The sequence below is a fragment of the Anopheles ziemanni genome, chromosome 2 (genome assembly GCF_943734765.1).
Source record: "Anopheles ziemanni chromosome 2, idAnoZiCoDA_A2_x.2, whole genome shotgun sequence".
Taxonomy (NCBI): Eukaryota; Metazoa; Arthropoda; class Insecta; order Diptera; family Culicidae; genus Anopheles; species Anopheles ziemanni.
The window spans coordinates 8436194-8456735 of NC_080705.1; the positions used below are offsets into that span (position 1 = coordinate 8436194).

At 43.8% G+C, this 20542-nt stretch overlaps 1 protein-coding gene across 1 annotated transcript in view; it reads right to left on the bottom strand.

Moving 5' to 3' along the window:
* LOC131281583 (uncharacterized) overlaps window positions 1–20542 on the bottom strand; it is a 57477-nt gene that overhangs the window by 28254 nt on the left and 8681 nt on the right. The window lies entirely within an intron of this gene.

A 20542-nucleotide genomic window follows, 5' to 3' on the forward strand; every position in this document is an offset into this window, starting at 1 on the left:
GAGATAGAAGTTGAAGTAACGTTTATCAGCATTAATTTTAATGTAGTTAAACAACTTGAAATATTATTTTAAATTTGCGATGCAAAGCAAATTTATTTCGCACATGCTTTATACCCAGTTGCTAATTGTTGCTTTATGCGAAATTGATATCGCAAACGTGTTGAATACTTGAATGTATGTCAATGGGAAGTAATTAAATTGCAAATGAACACGAAACTGCAGCTTTCCGATAATGCACTACATGACCGAGCATATTTAAATACAAGTCAGAATTAATCACCCCGATGTGATGAGATCTTAGAGGATCTTTTATGGAAACTGTTCATTACGATATGCAAACACGAAAGGGGAAAACGGAAAATTGCGCATTTTTCCAAAGACAATAGCCAGCAAATATTCCAACGAGTGCGAGAAATGCAATTGTAAGAAGGGAATGTTGTAGACGTTTGATTCCGAGATAAAGCGCCTTAAGCTGGACACAAACATACACACATTGTCGTTGAACGAACCAAAGAAATAAATCTTTTCTTCGCCCCAAAAGCCGCCAATCGTTTGGAGGTTCAGGGCGGACAATAAAGAGGAACGGACGCAGGGTGCATAAATTGCCCCATTAGCAATGCGGTTTTGAAAAACACGTCGTAACGGGTAGGAGGAGTAAAGAAGAAAAAAACAAGTAAAATAATCGCCAACAACAAACTCCTTCTTCCTGTCACTGGCTGCATACGCAAAACCGAAATTTCCATTTTCATTGTGTTGCTTCCGTTTCGCTTCCTTGTCGGGCGGTTTCTCGGAAGCTAGGACAACCGAGCGATGATGCACAAGAAGCCAACGCTGGTGGTCTTCCGTATGCCGATGTCCACAAATAACAAAAAAAAAGAAGCGAACTGTTGGCCAAAGTGGGTCGGCGCGGTTCTTCTAATGGCAGTTTCCGATACCCGAGGTGAAACGAAAACGTGGCCGTCCGTTTGGCTGCTCGCCGGGGGGGTGGTTTTTCCAGGGCGATCGAGAGCGAGTCCGCCTGAGCAGACGATGCTCGAATAATGAACTTGTTATCGTCGCGAGCCGGGGATGATGGTTTGAGTTTTCCTGGCGCTGCTCCGTCTTGGGGCTCTTCCGTTTTTCCAGCGTCCAGGGAACATTTGTGTCCGTGCCAATATAATAACTTATTCTTTTTTTTTTTTTGCATCCCCGCTCCTATTTGCCTAACTTGTTTGTTTGCAGATCGGCCAGCCCCGGTCGCTCGTTGGCGGGAATTGTTTATTCTCAACTAATGAAATTCAAATGAATTTCGCATGATTTTGAATAGTAATTTTTCTGCAGTGGCGCTTAGACCGGGGGGTGGTTTAGTTTTCGATCGTTCGAATCGAAAACGGCAGGCAAGCTTTTCGTAGAATGTTCTCGCAAATGGCAGATTTAATTAACCAATTATGTGTTAAAGGTCGTGCGTCAGAAGTTTGCTAAGTAGTTAGCTCGTTGGAGATAATCCTAGCCCGTAAGGCACTTTGGCTTTGACGTGCGTCGTTGGTAGTTGGTTTATTGGGTGGAGAAAAGTGGATGAAAGGATAAAGAAATATATCGACGTACCAAACAAATGGAGACGCCTGGTGCTTGATAGGTTTTTGTAACGGATTTGAAGGTAGATAATTGGAGTTGGAGAAAAATAAATTCATTATCATATTTATCAAGGGGAACAATATAAGTGGATTAGTATGAATATATAAAATGAATTGGATCTTATACCAACGATGATCATTTACAAAATTTCACACATGGAAATTCTACTACCAGTGTTATCGTCTCGAGGGAAAAGTATATTTCTGTTCTTCATTTTCCATATTAATGGCAAAAAGTAACGAATATCGCACGGGTACGATTATCAATGAACTATTTTCTATTTTGAGATGTGGAAGATAATAAATTCAGAACAAAGAAAATTCGTAATGCAAATGAAACAAACCAAAACGAACGGATGAGCTTGCACACGTACGTGGTCGCATGGTAAGTGAGCATATATGCGAATGCATCACGAAACGAAAGCATCTCACCGCATGTGTTTGCGATCTAATCATAAACCGAAATTCGGTGGCATTCGCCAGTTGAGACACATTCAATTGTGGCGGGGCGATATTCGTCGTGGTTCATAATAATAACCGGGGTGGGGAACAAGGGAGGCCTCATAACAATACTCCGTGAGTGCCGCTTACAATGGCATTTCCCAAAGGAGACGTGGTCGGGGGGCATTATTTGGAGCGCGTTTGGCTCGATAATTGGCTGTACATGTCACACTGACACGAACCTCGGGGAACGGATCAAATGGAAGAAAAATCACGGGTAATTATGGAAAACCAGATTACGAATCGAACGGCACCGGAGGGACCTCGAAATGTGAAGTGATAATCGTTGCTTTATTATTATTTTTCTGTACAGTGATTTACATTTTTATCTTACAAAACGTATCAGAATGAGCTTAAAATTCAACTATAATTAACATAATGAAACGTAAGGAATGTCAGCAATGAATTTCAACACCAAGAATTTCACATAGTTTTGTCGAGTTCGTACTTTCGTAACAAATTCGAAGGCCACGAGAAGAAAAATCTTAAAGCCTCTTGGCAATGGAATGGAAAAAAATGGTTCACTGCTCTTTTGTTTTAGCTTCGAACTCCAAACCAAGTGAAATGGTTTATAAAAAAGTTCCAACCGTCATATGGAAGGACAGTTCTTGGAAAAGTTTCATTTTTGCATGCCCGACAACCGAAGTTGAACCTGTCGTTTGTCACTTCTGGTTGGATGGGTTCGAATGCTCGCTTTTAAAAGAATTCTATAGTTTTTTTTTGTGTGTGGTCTAGCTTAGGTTCTTCGCATCGGGCTTTCTCTCGCAATCAATCAGCGTTGGAAGTTTTAACAAAAAAGATTTCCAAACAGTTTACGACATTGTTAAATTATATTAAAAAGTTAAAAAGGTATTTTGAACTCGCATTTTATTAGATTTTTTGGAGGGAGTATAGTATCACTTGTTTTTTTTAAACAATTTGTTAGGTCATTGTAAAAACCAGCTCTCTTTCTTTTCTCTTTTTTTATGTACACTGTAAGTCAGAGCAGCATATTTGTAAAAATCACCCCTACAAATGTACCGATGTTTGGTAGATCTGATTTTTGCTCACCAAAGCGAAAGCGAAAAAATCTATATGTTCGTGAAGGATACAACGTGTTGTCGGGTGCTCTTGGCTGGGAGGGAGAGGTCAAACAATCCACCCAATGCCCGATGCAAATGACCTGAACACGACGGACGCGCAGTGTGGAAAAATCTCATTTCGCAGCGCCAATCCGTGGTTGCGCCGTTTGTTGTTGTTGGTTTGTTGTTGGTCTCCCCAAACAACCCCCGTATATAAGGATGTGCCGTTTCTCTGTGTTGCGTCGTCGACACGCTTCGCGTTCGATTGCATTAACAACATTCTTCGCTACACCCGCCGAAGCAGTGGCCATGGTGTGTCTGGTTGGATTATTGAAAACCGTGCCGCCGGTCGAAACCGGGAAAACATTTGCATAACACCATCGGATAAGCGGGGAGGCAACGTGAATATTGAATAAAAACCGTTCACGGCCAACACTTGTAGCAGTGTTGGTTCGGGGGGAGGGGCAATTTTTATGTATCTGTCTTCTGATCTTTTTTACAGATCATCGAGCCTTTTCTGGTACAAGATGTAAAGATATCTTTTTTTTGCCGATGTAAAAAAGAAAATTGGGCAGAAACGAAACAGAAGAAGAGTTTACCACTATTGAGGTTTTTCTTTTATGCACTTTTCAACAGAGTGTCATTAATTTAAAATGAAATAGGACTTGACGACAAATGTGTTTTGCTGCAGATGCACAACATCGATAATACAATTTTCCAGAACTTACCGAATGATTCAACAAGGTTCGTTTTAAACACAAAACCTGTCTACTTTCACCATTTTTTCGCGCGTACTGTTGTTGACCCATTTGGCTTTTCGAAATTACCAAAAAAAAAATATTACTTACGTGGTGGGTAGTCAAAAAACTAATCTTTCCATATCTCTTTTTCGTTCGATTTGTACGATATGAAAGAAATATTGCAAAAGGCGCTTACACAGCGGAAAAGCAAAAACCAGTTGCCCAGAATCAAAACCGGTTAAATCCGGGGCAAAATTAGCACACAATCGTTATTTAGTTATGATTTTTTTTAGTTTCTGAGGTGAAAGCATTTGTTCGTACACCCATCCGCTAATGGGTGGCAGGCAGAAGAGAGCATTTGTAAAGTGGTGCTTCAGAGCGGAAAAAGAACGAGCTTAGAAGGGTGGGGGGTTGGTGTGGAGAGTGCTCGAAAGACGAAAAGTTTTGCTAAATTGTCTGTACAAATTATCCCAGCAGGGTTTCGTGAGTTTTGTTGCTACCAACACAGGATGCACGAGAGTGTGGTTTGGTTGGTTTTTTTTCGTGCCAAAGACAGACAGCTTCATAGTGACATTTAAATTGCTAGAGAGAGAGATAGAGAGAGAGAGAGGAAGGGAGAAAATTGGGGTGATAGAGAGATTGAGAGAAGTAGTATGCACAGCGATAGGAAGAAAAAGAGACTGCATGATGATGTTGATCAAGCAAGAAGTACTTTGGAAACATCGTTATGGAGAAACACCGGTTAGAAAACATGAAAGACATCAAATATACAACACACAGGAACTATAAGTAGAGGAACATAATAGAACACGCATAATAGATGATTTCAATCAGAGTAGAACATATTGAGAAAACATATTAAATGATAACCGTTGGAAATTAACTAAAACGTTCCAAAAAGAGATTGAAATTGTTATCAAAAGGAATTTTGAAGTACAATTTTAAAGACTAAACTGATTCAATGACGTCCATTGAATGGCCGAAAACGTTTTCCAAAATCTGCTCCGAACGCGCGTAACGGCGAAGGTAAACAAAGGAATGCCTCCAGCCCGTGTGGAAAACGGGCCAGTTCGTGTGGGCAGGAAACGGAAAATTAAAAATTTCCGCTTCCTATCGCACCCTGCAAAGCGTTTTAGTGCGCGAGGGCCCGCGTGATTGTTAGTGTGTGTAGGGTGTGTTTGGGGTGAATGTGTGATGTGAGGTAAACGCCCACGCCGGTGGGTCGCTTCCTACTTCCGTCTGAATAGGTTTGCATTTGAAGAAATTTCCCATCGGCAAAGCGAAAGCCCTTGATTATGCGCGATTATGTGTGTTTGTGTGCTTGGGACTCTTCACGCGTTTTTTTTGTTTTGTATGTTTGCCACCGCATAAACCGCCCCAAGGTTCGCTTACAACGAGCCCCTTCTTGCGGAAACGGATACGTCGCAGAGCACTAATGAGTAGAGGTGGTTCCGTAGAGTAGCGGGTTTTTCTCCAACTTCGCGCGAATTACTTAAGCGAGTTAAGAAGGAAGGGAAATTAATGAACGCAGGAAGTTTCCTAAATGCTTGTGGAAGCGATATTCTATACAGCGCTTTTTTGGGTTATATGGTGCAGTCAAAGTGAAAGAAGGAACGTGGCTTCCGTTAGCTACAATGTGTGTGCACCGAAAAGCAACGTAAAAAGGGTAAAGTAGCTATTTTTCTACAAGTTTTAGTTTGTTGTTGCATATGTTAAACAGAGTGTGTGATTTGGTTTCTATATTTTAAAACACTTGTATATTTTACAAACTTGTTATGTGTTGGTTCTAACCCCTTTTCTCAACATGTGCAACTCTTCACACTAGCGTGTCAGTTGCAACCGTGTTCGAGTGTATGCATATAAGAAAACCGTGAAGTTGCTTAGAGCTAAATCTAGGCTATCAATCTACAGCAAACGTAACCGAACGCTGGTTCCGCAGGATCTGTGGAATCATTTCTCACTCTCTCAAGGTTGTCTACCGTTGTTTGCTTAACTTTCGAGAGCATTTTAGCGAAAGCGAAACATTAAAAGTAGCTAGGTTTTGCGCTCAGTGCATTTCGTTACCTTCCTTCGTAACAAAACTATTAGGTTAAATCAAAATCAAAGGAACTGTTCAAAACTACATCCTCTATACGGGGAAAGGGTATAGGACTCTATCCCTACGCAAAAGTGTGTGGCTTTTTGTTAGTTTCAATAGTTTGTCTTGCACCCTTAGGCTTAATGCATTATTTTCTGCAACGGCTCGCAGAACGTCAAGCGGGGAGCGATTCGAGTGTACTTCTACGGCAGGCTAAAGGGGAGGGGAAAGGAGGACATTTAGTGGGAGAGGGAACGGGGATGTAAAGGGTAAAAAGTGAACTGTTTATCAGAATTACATTTTCTATGATATAGTTTGGCTGAAATCGAGAAGCACAAAAAACCAAAAGGAAAAAGGAAGAGACACGAGAAGAAGATAATTAATACTAGGCTTTCCGGTTTTGCTGCCTCTAGGTCGCTAATGGATTTTATGTTGGTGTGCGTGTATGTGTGTGTTTCTAAAGTGCTTTCGGAGGCAGTTGGAGGATGTTGGAGTAAAAGGATTGCTGTATCGCTGCTTTGGTGTGTGTGTGTGTGTGTGTATGGTGAAGGTTGCAAAATTTGGGATTTGTTTTTACGTGATTGACATGTTGGGAAATATGGTGGGAAATTGAAGAATGGTTCGTATGCAGAGTGAGTGAGGATGGGTTTAAATAAGAAAAAAAGAAACCAGTTCAAAAGAGTCTATTTCACTTCTTGAACGTTTATGAAATGTGTTTAAATCAAATTAATTTATTCAAACTACTAGGGAAACTGTCCTGTGGAAATGATTTCCTCGGGGAAAAGTCCCTAACAAGAGGTTTCGATTTCAATTAAAAAAGCTTAAAGCACGAAAATCGATATGTTTAATTAACTACCATTTTGATTTTTCTAAAAGAATAACTCCCGTCTGTTTCCTTCTGGGATTCAAAAAAAAAAAAACTACCTTGCCAATTTTAGAAACCCCATCCTCGAGAAAGACCTTGCTTTCGACCAGAGATTGAGGTTACCTCCTAAGGGGACGACAGTAAAACAAATCAACCGACTCCGCTGGAAAGGCTTTTGGTCAATGGTTAATGATGTTTTGTTGAGGACTTTCTAACGATCAGCTTTCGAGCTGCGATTGAGCATATTGTGTTTGTGTGTGCGTGTCCAAAAGCCGTTTTTTCAGTTTTCAAGTTCCCATATCGATTTGCGTGAGTTTGTGAGGTATATTTGGAGTATGGCCTGAGCGGGCGACGTTGGTTTCCTTCAATCCAGGACAGGTAAAAACATAAAATTTTATTACTCCTCAAACAGCCTTTTCCACCGCCAATATACCGGCTCGTCGGTAAGACGGGATGTCGAAGGGGTTGCAACTGTTTGTTTCTACTTCGTGAATGTAAAAGCCATCGATGGTCTGAACCGTGTGTTTTCATTTTGGTGTGTATATGATTTTGTATGTGAGAAAGGAAAAATCGAAATGAGCTCCCGCTTCTGCGGTCATGCTTGTCTGGGGGGAGGGGGAGGTAGGTGGGTGGATGGTTTTTGAAGAGGTTCGAAACCTTGCCGCCCCCAGGAAAAGCACGGCTAGCAAATGAGCTTGATGTGAATACTTAAGTGGATCACGTGTTCGCTGGAGCAGGCAGTTTTGCCAATTTTTGGGGGGGCTTTCCTACCCAATTGATTAATTTTGTGGATGGTTTCCTTTTGTAGAAGGGTTCCATTTTTGGTGGTGCTTCTATGAATGAGATGCTTTGAATCAATTAAACCTTAAATGTGAACATTACAGAAAAAAAAACCAAACATAAGGCATATGAATAACACAGTACACTAAAAAACATTATTCCACACATCGAATAATGACAGCAAATATTTATGTTCGACACATCCATTGACTCATCTGCGCAGAGCAAGTGATAGTGAAGCTGAAGGGGAAAGCGTTACAACACTAAAAACGTAAGAAGTGTGACAACTGAAACTGAACTTAAAACAAAAATCCGAAAATAAGTAAAAGGATAGAGACTAAGAGAGCGAGATAAAGGAAGGATACGATCAGGTAGTATTTGTGCCATTATAGCGAGTGTGCATGGTGGGACGAGCGAGCCAGCGAGCGAAATAGTGAGCGAATGTGCAATATTGACAGTGAGAGATAGAGAGCTAAGTGAAATTTTTGGTAGCAAAGTGATGGAAGGACTAGAAGAGCGACAGCGACAGAAAGTGTGAAAGATAGGTAGGAAGGGAGTAGAGAGAGAGAGAGAGAAAGAGAGGGTGGTACAAAGCTTGCTGATACATTTATATTTCGGTTGCATGTAATGGTTAGAGAGAGATAGAGAGAGAGAGAGAGAGAGAGTTTTGATTATAAAATTAAATGAAAATCATACCCAAGATACTGGTGGGAATGGTGGATACGGTGGAATTTCTTTGGTTGCAACATTGCTTGGTATCTCACCCTTTCCTTTCTTCAAACGTGATACACGTTGCTTTGATCTTAGCATCAAAGCCGCCTGCATTTTGATTTTTTTATTCTTGTTTCGTTTTCCTCTCGAAAAAAAAGTTTTACTTTGAAAACTACTCGGCCGTCACCGGTTTTCTTTTGTTTTTTTGTTTCGTTTACTTCGTACTTTCTTCCTCCTTCTGCCTCGCTGTCCTTTTTCTGCTTGTTATACGGTTAGCTCTATCGCTAAGCGGGCGCCCAAATATTGTTGTTCGCGCATGACCGAGCGGGCGGGCCCGACTTACTGTACTGTTTACTCTTCTCTGTTCTCTGTAGTAAGGTAGAATTACTTGCAATATGCGCTTTGTTGCTACTTTCTTGTTGTTTTGTATTGTGACTGTTTGCTGTTCCGGCCTTTTTGCTAACGTCTCTTGTTTGTTGCTGTTTGTTTTTTCGTTTGCTTTACTTGTATAAAAAATAGTTTCTCCTTCCTTGCGTGTAGTTTTTGTTCAGTTACTTTATTGTTGTCTGTGTTTTCTTCTCCCGTTCGTAATTTGTTTACTAGTGGTTCAGTTTCATTTCCTCGATTCCGTACGGCTAGTCGTTTTTTCTTAATTCCTTGTCGATTTAGGTTAATTTAGTACGTCAGTGTTGGTTTTATTTAATTTACTTTCTCCTGTTGTCCTGTGTATTTGTGATGTCCATTCCGTTCTACAATTTTGCTAATTTCCTTTCCGTTCCTCTTTCGTGTTTTCAATTCTAGTACTGATTCTAGTAGATGCTTGGCGGCGGTGATTAGGATTAAAGACAGTTCCCGTGACCGTGCTCGCGAACGCGCAAAGTAAGCGAACCCGATGCCCGACACACGGCGTGTCGGGCGAGCATCGAACGCGCGAACGACTCTTGTTACGCTTGTTGCTTTCTTCGATCACACTCTCGTAGGTTCCTTTAGATTTTCTCTTTTGTTTTCCCCCGTTTGAAGATGACCACCACGTGGAGTGGCCTTGAGATGGCCTTTCGTAGGTGTTGACCGCTGGTGTTACTGCTTCCACGCGGGAGACGATCAGGGCTACTCCTTCCGTTGGTTGCGATCCCGGGCCAGGATCCCGTTTTGATTAGACTCTTACTTTCAGGCACTACCACTGCATCGATCGCACCGATGCACCACACGCGACCCACAAATACCTATGTACACACGGAACACGAACCAAGGACACGGACGCGATCGCGATCACACACACACGTACGCGCGCACGAAAACGGAAATGCACACACAACACACGGACACAGAGAGGATGGCCAGGGGCACGGGGCGAGTGGTCGTTAACTTTTAGCTACGTGTTGCACGCACACGTCGTGTCACTAAGGCCTTGCACACCACCGAAGGCGCCACCCCCGTCCTCCGGTTGGCTCGTGTTCTATTAGTCCGCTTGCACGTTTGCACCGTTGGCGCCCGTTTGCCTCCCGTCGTTATTGCTGCTGCTGCTTTACCACCACTATCGTCGTCGTCGTCGTCTTCACCTTCCTCGGCCCCTTCCGCTTCTTCTGCTCCGACGGCTTCGTCTTCACGGCTTCTTTTTTGGAATGCGTTTAGTATCGCTAGGGTTAACATTATCACTGGCGCTTTGCGTTAATTGACAGGCGGCTCGTAGTTGTAGGATAGTGATAGATAGAGGGGCGTGAGAGTGTGCGTGTGTGTAAGGGTGTGCGGGAGGCAGAGCACGGAAGGAAGAAAGTGCGGGGCAGCGTGAAGAAGAACAATTGATCCCGGTTTCCGGTGACTTGTTGATAGCGCGCTGTGATGTTTTTCGTGCTACCACATAAACATAAACACTTCGCGGGCTTGCACGGACACGCACGCATACGTAACACTTTGGTTTCTTTTTGTTGTTGTTGTTTGCAACGGCGACGACACACAAAGGAAATAAACTTGCGAACGGAAATTCACCCTCGAATACCTATGTACAGGGGAACGCACCGGTTCCAGACGTTATTCGTGCGCCTTTCTTCTCCGCCGCAGGCAGTGCGTTGTCGATTAGGGATGTGTGTGTGAATATTTTCCCACTTTTACCCTTCACTATTTGTTTGCTGCCATTTTTTCTCACGCACGAAAAGCACGCTCGCCACTTCGGTTCACTGTTGCACAACCTTTTTCCGCATGTTGATCGTGTTGTGGGGGAACTCGTACAGAAACGTTAACGCGAGCACTTCCTTTGCTTGGACCATTTTCTTTTTTGTGATCACAAGAATATTATTTTAAGCGAGACACGAAGCAGTCTCGGGGAACGGGTTTTATCCCGACAGTTTATTACACAGATTTTCTCTGAAATTTACATACATTATGCAATTATCCGATTGTTTGGTCATTGTTCGACAGCACCAAAGAGAGAAAACGCTGTACTCAAATCCATATTCGCCGTTAATTCCGTTAAAGTATCATACCGAGGACAAGTTTTAAACTTTGAAATGATGAGACAATATAATAATCATCCCAAAGAACCATTTTTATTTCTAATGAGAAAAATTGTTATTCATTCTTCATGTAAACCACGGCCTACCAAATCCAAAAACCTTATTTTCGTTATTCAATAGCATTTTTTTCGATGACCCTCAACTGCTGCTCGACTTTTGATGCGGTTGTGCTGCAGTATGCACTTGACATTATCACTTCCTGGTGGCTTTGAGTGCTGTTGTGTGCTATCTGAAGTGGCCCAATGGTGCGGCAGTATTTCGCTTGGACCGGTGGAAAAAAAAGTTTGTTTTCGAGGTTTATTTGGTGTGTCTCTATTTTTGAAATCATGACACGATTAGACCCACAACACCAGTTTAAAGGCCAAAGGTGGTTGAGGGCAAAAAAAAACAACAAACAGACACACACACACATACAGACATCGGTCTAAAAACAGGCTAAATGATTGTGTTGATAGGTGTGTGCCCTTGTCGTGTGCGGTTTCGAACCCGACCACACTCGTCAACACTCAAGGTCGATGTTGCATGATAAGCGAACATGAAACGCTTTTCCCGATGCGGAAACTCACCCACACCCCTTGAAAAAGGAAAAAAAGAACGCGGTAGTGTAAATAGACTCCGAAACAAACACTTCCTGTTGTTTTTTCACGGTCCGTCTGTGGTGGAGGATGTTTCCACTCCACATAAATGTGACCATCTGCTTAGCGCTAATTTTGTGGGCAGAAAATCGCACACGACTAGTGCAAAATAAATGCGAACGATGAGTTGCACCGCTACATCATTTACCATTCCGTGGCACAGCTGGTGTTCGTATTTGCTGTCGTTTTCCGCGTGAGTTGAATAATTGAATGCAATTTTCAATTGTAGTTCGCAAATGCAAGCCTGCTTCAAGAAGTCACCCGCCCCCCTTGTGTGTGATCTAAGTTTTCCAAACAACAATTACCCCAGTCGGCCAGTAACACAATGTAGGTTAGAGGAAAAACTAACAACATAACGGGGTCAAAGTCGTGTTTCATTGCCACCGAATTCGATACATAGAGCTGGATAGAGAAATACTTGAGAAGTTGTGCGAACCGCACCACTCGGCGAAGGCGGAAAACAAACAGAAAAGACGAAATACAGCAGTCACGAGCCCGATCGGTTCCACCGTAATCTGATTACAGTTTGCAAAATCTAATTAAACTTTTTAATATCCTTTGCTTCGGTGGGGTTTGCAACAAAAGCAACCATTTATAGAACCGTTAGCCAACGGTTCGCCATGAATTGCGAATGAAGTTTAAACCAATCGCTTAGAGGGGTTTCACGAGCGTGCCATTAAGACTGGTTTGTGTTGGTTTTTTGTTGTGTTTATCCCCGGTGCAGGCAAAATATCTTCTCTCAAACAGCAGTAGTACACATACAAACCACCGGGCGTCTCCATTCGATTTTCGATCCCGCCACCAGGCGCCTCCATCGGGAGCTTGGTGTTTTTGTTGTTTCGTTTTCGTTTCCGATTTTGATTTCCGTTCAAAAGCTGGATGAAGTAGATTGTGCAAAAAAAAAAAACAAAATACGCTGCCTGCAGTCTGTATCGATAGGGGAGTGGCTTATGGCCTTTGTTTGGCGTAATTCTCCCCTTTTCCTGCCATTATTTATCTGGGTGAGTGTGAGTGGTATGAATTGAATTCAATTTGTGCACTGAAACAACAAATGAACAAATGAAGCAGAAAGTGAGTGGTGGAAAAACAAAATCATGCCAGGCGCGATAAAAAGCAGAATTAATTCCCGATTTTTATTGTTCTGTTTGACTTCCCGGGTTGTTGAGTAAACCTGTTGGAAGTCGACAATATTTGCGATAATTGGTATCGTGGTGATAAAATTGTGTGAGATCATTAGCACGAGAGTCCCTTTTTACCGCCGGTAATTGTTTTTTTTTCTCTTAGCTTGCACCGAGTGAAATACTGGTATTTTCATGTGATTTTCGCAGTTAAAAAGTAAATGGAAATAAAATGAGGTGTCGGCAAAAGGTGTTTGTGGTAGTGAATTTTAATTTTTCCTCAAACAATCAAAAGGAAATCCCAACGATTCACGTTTCTTTCGGCCAGCAAAGCAAACGGAAAGACGTGAAATCGTGCCCTTTTACGTAATTGACCCGTTCGTCCTTCTTTTTCTTCTTCCACACCGGTCACAAAACCAGCTTTGAAAACTGCAAGATAAAACGAACGCCGCCTAACGAGGTGACATGAAATCAGATCTCAACTGATCCAACAACCATTTCATCGTCCTTCAAGAAAATTCTGCTGACCCATGGCCACCCTGAACCGGTGCACAGTTTTCTCCAACGTTGCTTTCCTTTGGATGACGGGATGGAGACAAGTCCGTTTCGCAGCTTCCGCCCGACGCTACTGATGTTGCGATATTGTTCACAGTTGCATTTTCCTGTTCCTCGGAAAGCGCCATGCCCTAAGTAAGATGCCAACGTGTGCCCCCCCCCCGCTTCCGCCCTCCAAAAGGTTACCGACACGGTCGGGTACCTCGTTGTTACGTTATTTCTACCTTTTTGAGGCGAAACAGACGAAAATCGAAACTCACACGATAGCAAACGTGACCAGATTGCACAGTTGAGGGTTGCAACCGAGTTCCTTCCCCCGTAACCCTGGGATGCGCCCGGGAAGGATGATGATGATGATGATAGCTGATTGGTGAAGCTGGTGAGAGGGCGAATCTTCACCCACAGCGATCGATTTTTGTAGTACCTGCGAGCACGAGCGGCTTGAGATTGCACAACATCGGAGCCGGAGCCACAAAGAATGGCCCATTTGAAGGTAAACGGGAGGCCCACCGACCGGCACCAGCACAAAGTACGGTCGACAAGTACGTTGTGTCAGCAAAATCGGGCCGTTCGAACGGATATGGCCGGTGGTGCAACTACTCTTTGATGCAGTGGTGGAGACGGGGGGAAAAGGCCAATTTATTTTTTCCACCCCCGGGTTTTTTTTTTCGATCCCAAATTTAAGAACAGAGCATCGCCTTCGTTTACTGAAAACGGTAATAGCTTGGTTCTATAAATATTTACACGAGTGTGAACCAACAAAACCAAACGGTGTTCCAAACGGTTTCACCTAAAGCTTATAATCTTTACTTCGTTACGTCGAGGTCTCCGGCGTCTCGCAGAAGGGTTTTTCTTTTTAGTTGGGGAAAGGAAGGCAAATTGTAAATTGAGATTTAGATGTTTCTAATAGGGAAGGAAAAGCGCCCTGTCCAAAGGAGAAGGGTTGGGAACCTCACAAGGGATCGGTTCGTGCCTTTGACCAGGGCCGTTTTCGGTGATATCAAGATCAAACCCCTTGGTTTTGGACCAACAAATGCTCATCGGGCCAGCTTTGTTTTCCCATATCGGAACCCGACATCTTTGGTTTCGTTTAGAGGATTTCGGTTCGGTTGGACAGGGGTTCAACGCAAACCACAACGAGGAGCGTTCGGAGAAGAAGAGTTGTAATTTATTTGGGTTAAGGATATGTTGCGATAAATTACGGATGCACTGAGATTTGTTTGCAGTATGTTTGTGAAAAACATGAATTTTCTAGTGTTGTTGTTGTCGTCGATGCTTCAAGCGTTAGTAAGGATTACTTTCGTACATGAATATGTTAATTTAGTAAAACACGTTTGTGCCATTAAATGAGCTGCATGTTCGCCGCATTAAGCCTTCTAGTTTGCTTAATCAAATCCGGACCAGTGGCACCGTCTGAAATTAATTGAATTCGTAGCGTAAGCTCCTTATCTTGCTTATGATCTTGGTTTGAATGCGGGGCGCGAATGCACAGGCTACTCCGTTAAGCTGCCACGAAAAATATGTTCACCGAGGGTGAGCAGCCCCATATGCTCGTGTGCACTTCATTGTCATCGTTTAACATTGTTCCTTCGGCCGGGCCTCTAATCACCTTCCGCCACAGTTTTTGACGAAAAGTTTCACACGTCGAGGCATTAACGAAAAAGGCTCCCGGGCGTTGGTAGCAGCACCCATCGCTCCAAAGCGGGCCACGTTAAGATAAGCCTCGCGGAAGTCGTGGAAAATAGTGCATGAGAGAGCGCTTTTCTTTCCTCCCGACCTGCCCCGTGTGGTTCCCACCCGTCGGACAATAGGGCGAGGAAAGTGTTGGGAACCAAAATAATGTCGGAGTGGTAGATAAGGATATGCACACACTCACACATACACACAAACACACACAAAAAGGAACAAAAAATAATAATGAAATAGTGGGAGGAAAACGGAACACACTATCTCCCACGCCCGAACACTCGAACAGGACGATCCCAGACGGGGCTGGGAGGTTGGGATGGTTGGCGGAAAATCCATTGGCCGTAAGTGGCTCCAGCGGCAGCAGTAAGCCAAAAAATGATAAATTGCAGGCCCGCGCAGCTCGTCTTTCGTTGCGTCGCGGAGGGGGGGAGGGAGATGGGAAAACAGCGTTTGTTTACGGCCCGGAAGGAAAATCTCTCAACTGGTCGGCTGTGAGGTTGGTGGGTGGGTGGTTGTTTGCGCGCTTGCGGCTTCGTGTGGTGTAAGGCAAGTATTTAAACCATGCGGAGGAAAGGACAACAAGAGGGAAGGGAGAGAGAGCGAGAGAGATAGAGAGAGGGAGAGCTGAGCCGCAACGTTGGGCAACAACCAACTGGTGCCAGGGATAATGTCGGAAGAATCATTTGTTTGCCTCGGTGTGTGGCCCCCGGTGGGGGTTGAAGATAGTTGGCAAAATGTGGCCCCCGCTGCCCTTGCCACTCCCCCCTCCTGCGGGAAACCTCCTTTCCTCCTCTTCGAGGTTGAAGTAACAAAAACTTCCACGCGCCAATGGCGGAAAGACTTCGACTTCGGGCATCGACCAAGACGTTGTGGCACGGGGAAGTAGGGGGAGAGAGGGAGAGTCCGGGGGTGTAGAGCCAGGATTTGAGCAAATAACCGAGCAAACAACCGAACAAACAGAACTCGCACAGGTTGCCTGGCGGCTTCTCGAGCCGGGTCCGCCGTTTAGTGATCCGGTCCGGGACTTGGCGTAATTTATGCCTCCACGCTGTGGATGTTTACTTCAATGCTCATGGTATTAGCAGGAAGGAATGCCCTTTCCCCCCGTGGGGAGAGCCAGGAAAATGCTGAATGTAATAAGATTATTGCACGAATATTATTCAACAGGGAAAATACTTATGAGAACGTTGGGTTTTACATAAAGATCAAGGAATATTTTAAACGTCGTATATGAATAGAATTTTTTAATGTTTTTAATTAAAATATTGTGTACTATTTTATACCATTATTTTAAAAATTATTGTACACTATGAAGCTTAAAGTGTATTGATAACATCTTTTCCATTCAAACACAATACTTTCTTTAACTGGAAAAATCGATCCCGAACGTCAGATGACTTTGCACAACAAGAGGAAGAAAATCCCAACCCAAAAACCAACCCATCCTATTCCTATTGGCGATCGGTTTCAGCACCCGTTTTTTCTGTTTTCCCCACCACTACCACCACCACCACCACTAAACTAAACGGTATGAGTGATGGGCCAGCCAACCCAACTTTAGCCATTTTCTTCACCTCGGCGGGTTGAAACGAAACTAATTTCCATTCCATATTGTTCGCCTTCGGGCGCCACAATGGACCATCTGCCAAAAGTTTCATTATATTGATTCCTGTTTTTCTCACTTCACGCGAAAAAGGAGGCGTCCGCGTGGAGGTTACATATTCGCGTGGATTTGGTTCGAACAGGGTAAGTTTGTTTGTTTTTTGCTTTGCCTGAGATCTCCACTAATTTATTGGAGTCGAGAAGTGACTCGAGCATGATTGGAATGAAGAGAGAAGTGGAAAAGAGAAACTCAAAGGGATGCTGGTAAAAATTCTCAAAGTCACCTCGGCGCTGCATTTTGGTCCGGGGATGCATTAATCCTAATGAAAACGCGTTGTTACATTATCGATTGTCGATATTCAGTTAACGATGCACGTTTTCCATGCTCGGAAACATTCGGAAGTTCTAGTTTTGGGCCAGAAAAAGGAGAGAACTGAACACTAATCTCACTAATGACTTTTTTGCCAAAGCATCGCGCTGCTGCATCGAATGATGATTTGAATTTTGAATCCGCACTGCTTCCTTTCCGAGATGTTGAATGTTGGAAGCGTGATCCAGCGAATAAGGGGCCTTGTATTGAGTCACTCTTTGCCGGGAAAAGAATATTCAAATGAAACCCGTATCGTTCGGACTGAATTCATTAAAGGGCTTTCGGGGTGACCATTAAAGGTTTAACGTCCATCGTATCATCGTACCGATGAGAAGAGCCCGACGATTCAACACTTTAGATCGACCGGTTTGACCATTCTTTTACACCGTTTTGCCCGAAAGATTCACTTGCAAGACTTTTCCCTAGTTTTTGCCACCCCCTTTTTTCTCCCTCCTTTTTCCCGACACGAGTTACGTCTGCCTTCCGGGACCGTCGTCGTTGCAGTTCCAGATGCGAAATAGATGGAAGTGAAATGGATTTCCGCATTCGGAAACTCGCAACTCGGTCCGCTTCTTCGGAAAGTGGATGAACGTCCCTGACGTGCGATGTTGTGGGATGTTTTCCCATCCTCGTTGTGTGTGTGTATCCCTTATGTGTGCATGTGTCGACTATTGCGCAACGTTTGTGCCTTCCTTCAACTGCGACTGCGAGGAAAATGCATCCATAATCGTTCCCAATTGGCCGCTGCATCGAAATGGAGAAAAACCAAGCACATCCCAAAACCGGAAACCGATCCCCGGACGTGTCGGGCTTATGGCTGGGATTATCGCTCTGTTTTTCGGCTGTCTGGATGTGTCCGGCCTCAACTTGTAGTGTATGATTTCTCGTTTGCAGATAAACGCCCGTTCGAAATGCGAGGTTCAACAGCTTTGTCATCCGGAACAGGAGAGGAGTTCGTTTCGCAAGTGTATCAAATGACATTCGAGTGTATCAGTGTTGATTGGGTTGCATAAAATATATAAACAAACGGTATTAGAATGTGGTTTCAAACCGCTCTTCTATTTTGATATAGAAAATCAAATGTTTTTTGTTCTTAAATTTTATAACAAAATGTTTCAGATAAAAAATCTTCGAAAAACTGAATGAAGAGTGAATGATTTATCAATAATATGTCAAGGTGAAACAAATACAAATAAACTCTTCACATAATTAGATGTGTTCAATAAAACACCACCAATGAAAGTGCAACAGAAAACGATGAAAACGACGCCTTTTTTGCGACGGTTCACGCCATATGTCAAAAGCTCTAATACCTTGAGCCTTTTCCATGCTCCCAAACTCCCTCCATTCTTTCCCGCACTTCCTTCTCTTATTCCTACATTCTGTCTCGAGCAAAAGGATTACCGAATAGCGACAAGGTGGCAACAGTTCTCCAAACCGGCATCTTCTCCAATCCTTCCATCCCGTGTGGGTGAGTGAGTGAGTGATGGATCCGTGTTGGAACCGAAACGAATCCAAATGGAGTGGTTTTGCTTAGAGTGAAAGGAAAAATGGAATCCAGAACACCACAACGGACGGCCGGAGCACAAGGACTACAGAAGGAGTAGAAGGATGTTTGCATTAATGCATTTCAATTCGAGTAATGTAATACCGTTTCCTACATACAATTACATGCCATGCTCGCCGGGCTGCAACGATGGTTTTCCCCGAGCCGGGAAATGCAAACCATATGCAGCTGCTGCTGCACACGTCACGGGGATGTAGTCTTTCAACGATTTTTCTTTTGTGTGCGAGCGTGAATAACTGCTGCAGAACTGACAGAAATGGTGACGATTATTCCTTCCCACGAGAAGCGGAGTTCGGTTTTCTGAGTGAACCGGAACGTGGAAAACTGTCTCGTTCCATTGGATTCTGGAGTAGAAAAATGGGTCTGAAAGTGTGACGATAGGTTTTTAACGAAAACGAGTAGGCTTTAACTCAATTTTGTGTCTAAAATTAAAGTGAAATTTACAAATCGAATTTAGACACGGCTTTAAAAGTACAATTTTTCTATTTCCTTCTCTTGTTTCGTATATTCCACTGAAACGCTTTTTCGTTAACCTCATTTTCATCGCAATCATTTTAATGGAGGAAATTTTCCAACGTACCTCGGCCAAGGGAAAAATACAAAATAATCCCGTGCAGCATAAAGAGTGATGGAGTTTCACGTCGGCCTCGCAAATCCAATAACCCTTTTCCCATCGGCTCGCGTTGCGCGTTTCGTTTCCCGAACTGCATTTCCTCTGCAACTGCACGAATCGTGACGTCCCGTGTGGCATGCGCCTCTTCACGTCACAATCACACATCGTTGTACTGATGTTTTGAGTGAAGTTTCTACTTCCGACCCAACCGGGAACGACCTTCGGTTGAGCCTTCGGTATGGAAGCGATTCCGTCGCCACCCGACCGTTTCCTTCATTTACGGTGTTCTTCCCGGAGTTTTCCCCGGATTTAGTGTGCTCCGAGTGGGAGTTTTGGGGTCGGTCGTTGGGCAAGTGGCCAAAGTTTTCCCTCCCTTCCACCATCAACTCCTTCGAAAACGGGAAAGTTCGGGAAACGGGGTTGGCAGGTGGTGAGCGCAATTTTGAGCACTTGTTTTGAAGCTTTTCCGTGACGCTTTTCCATCTGGGTGAACTAAACCCTAGTCGGGGTGGGCGCCACTCCGTCACAGGTTTTGGGGGGGAGGTAATGGTTACAAGAAAATTGCTGTTGGAAGAAGTATTTTTCGCACCGGGATGTCCTTCTCGCCCCGTTTCCGTTTTCGTTTCCGCGCAGCTTTGGTTTTGGGTTCTTCGGAACGTAACGGAACATTTCTCATTTCTTTCACCCACTCCCACTCGACGGAGTGACCCCTGCGGGGTGGAAAGCGTTCCCGTGGTGTCCTGGAAGATACACCGAAACGTTGGTTGGTTACCGCGCCAAGGATAGAGGATGAAATGTGTGTTTGCCAGTGATTTATCGATTTTCAGCCCGCCATGATGTAGTGTTGGTATGTGGCTTTAAATGAAACCAACCGAGCGCAAGACGCGGCCCTTCTGGAGGGAGGTTACTTCAGACCGAGCAGCACCAACGCCACAGTTCGCAAAAACAGACAACCGTAAGGTGGGAGAAAATGGGAGGCCAATAAAGAACTGCGGCTTCGCTTCCGGACGCAGGTGTTCTCGCACGGGGTTGGATTATATTTTCCAATACCGTGTTTGGAAGCGGTTGGCAGCTGCGGTGGGGGCGTTTTATGGGTGGCTGAAAGTAACAGATTGCCACTGAAAAATTGGCTCAAATGAGTGAAATGAGGTTATTGACAAAACGGTTTGCTTTGCCCCGGGAGGGAATCGAATTGTTGCTTTTAATATTCATGACGGACGGCGGGATGCTGCCCACTTGGTTGGAATAATCTTATTACGAGTGTTGTTCATTTGGGAGTGAAGGCAGAGAAGTTCATTTAAGTTGTCTTGCTTCTTTTCCAGAAAGAAACATTTTCTTCATTAGAAGATGTTAATACAACCTTTAAATTAGTTGCAATTAGAGTTGTGTAAATCTGATTCTGATTCATGAATCTGAATGAATCTCTGTCTTATAAGCAACTGATGAAAAGTCACCAGCCAAAAATGGGTTGAGGGACCCTTTTTTTTTTGGCCGAATTCTCAACGCCTATGAAAGAATCGGGGAGATTCATGAAA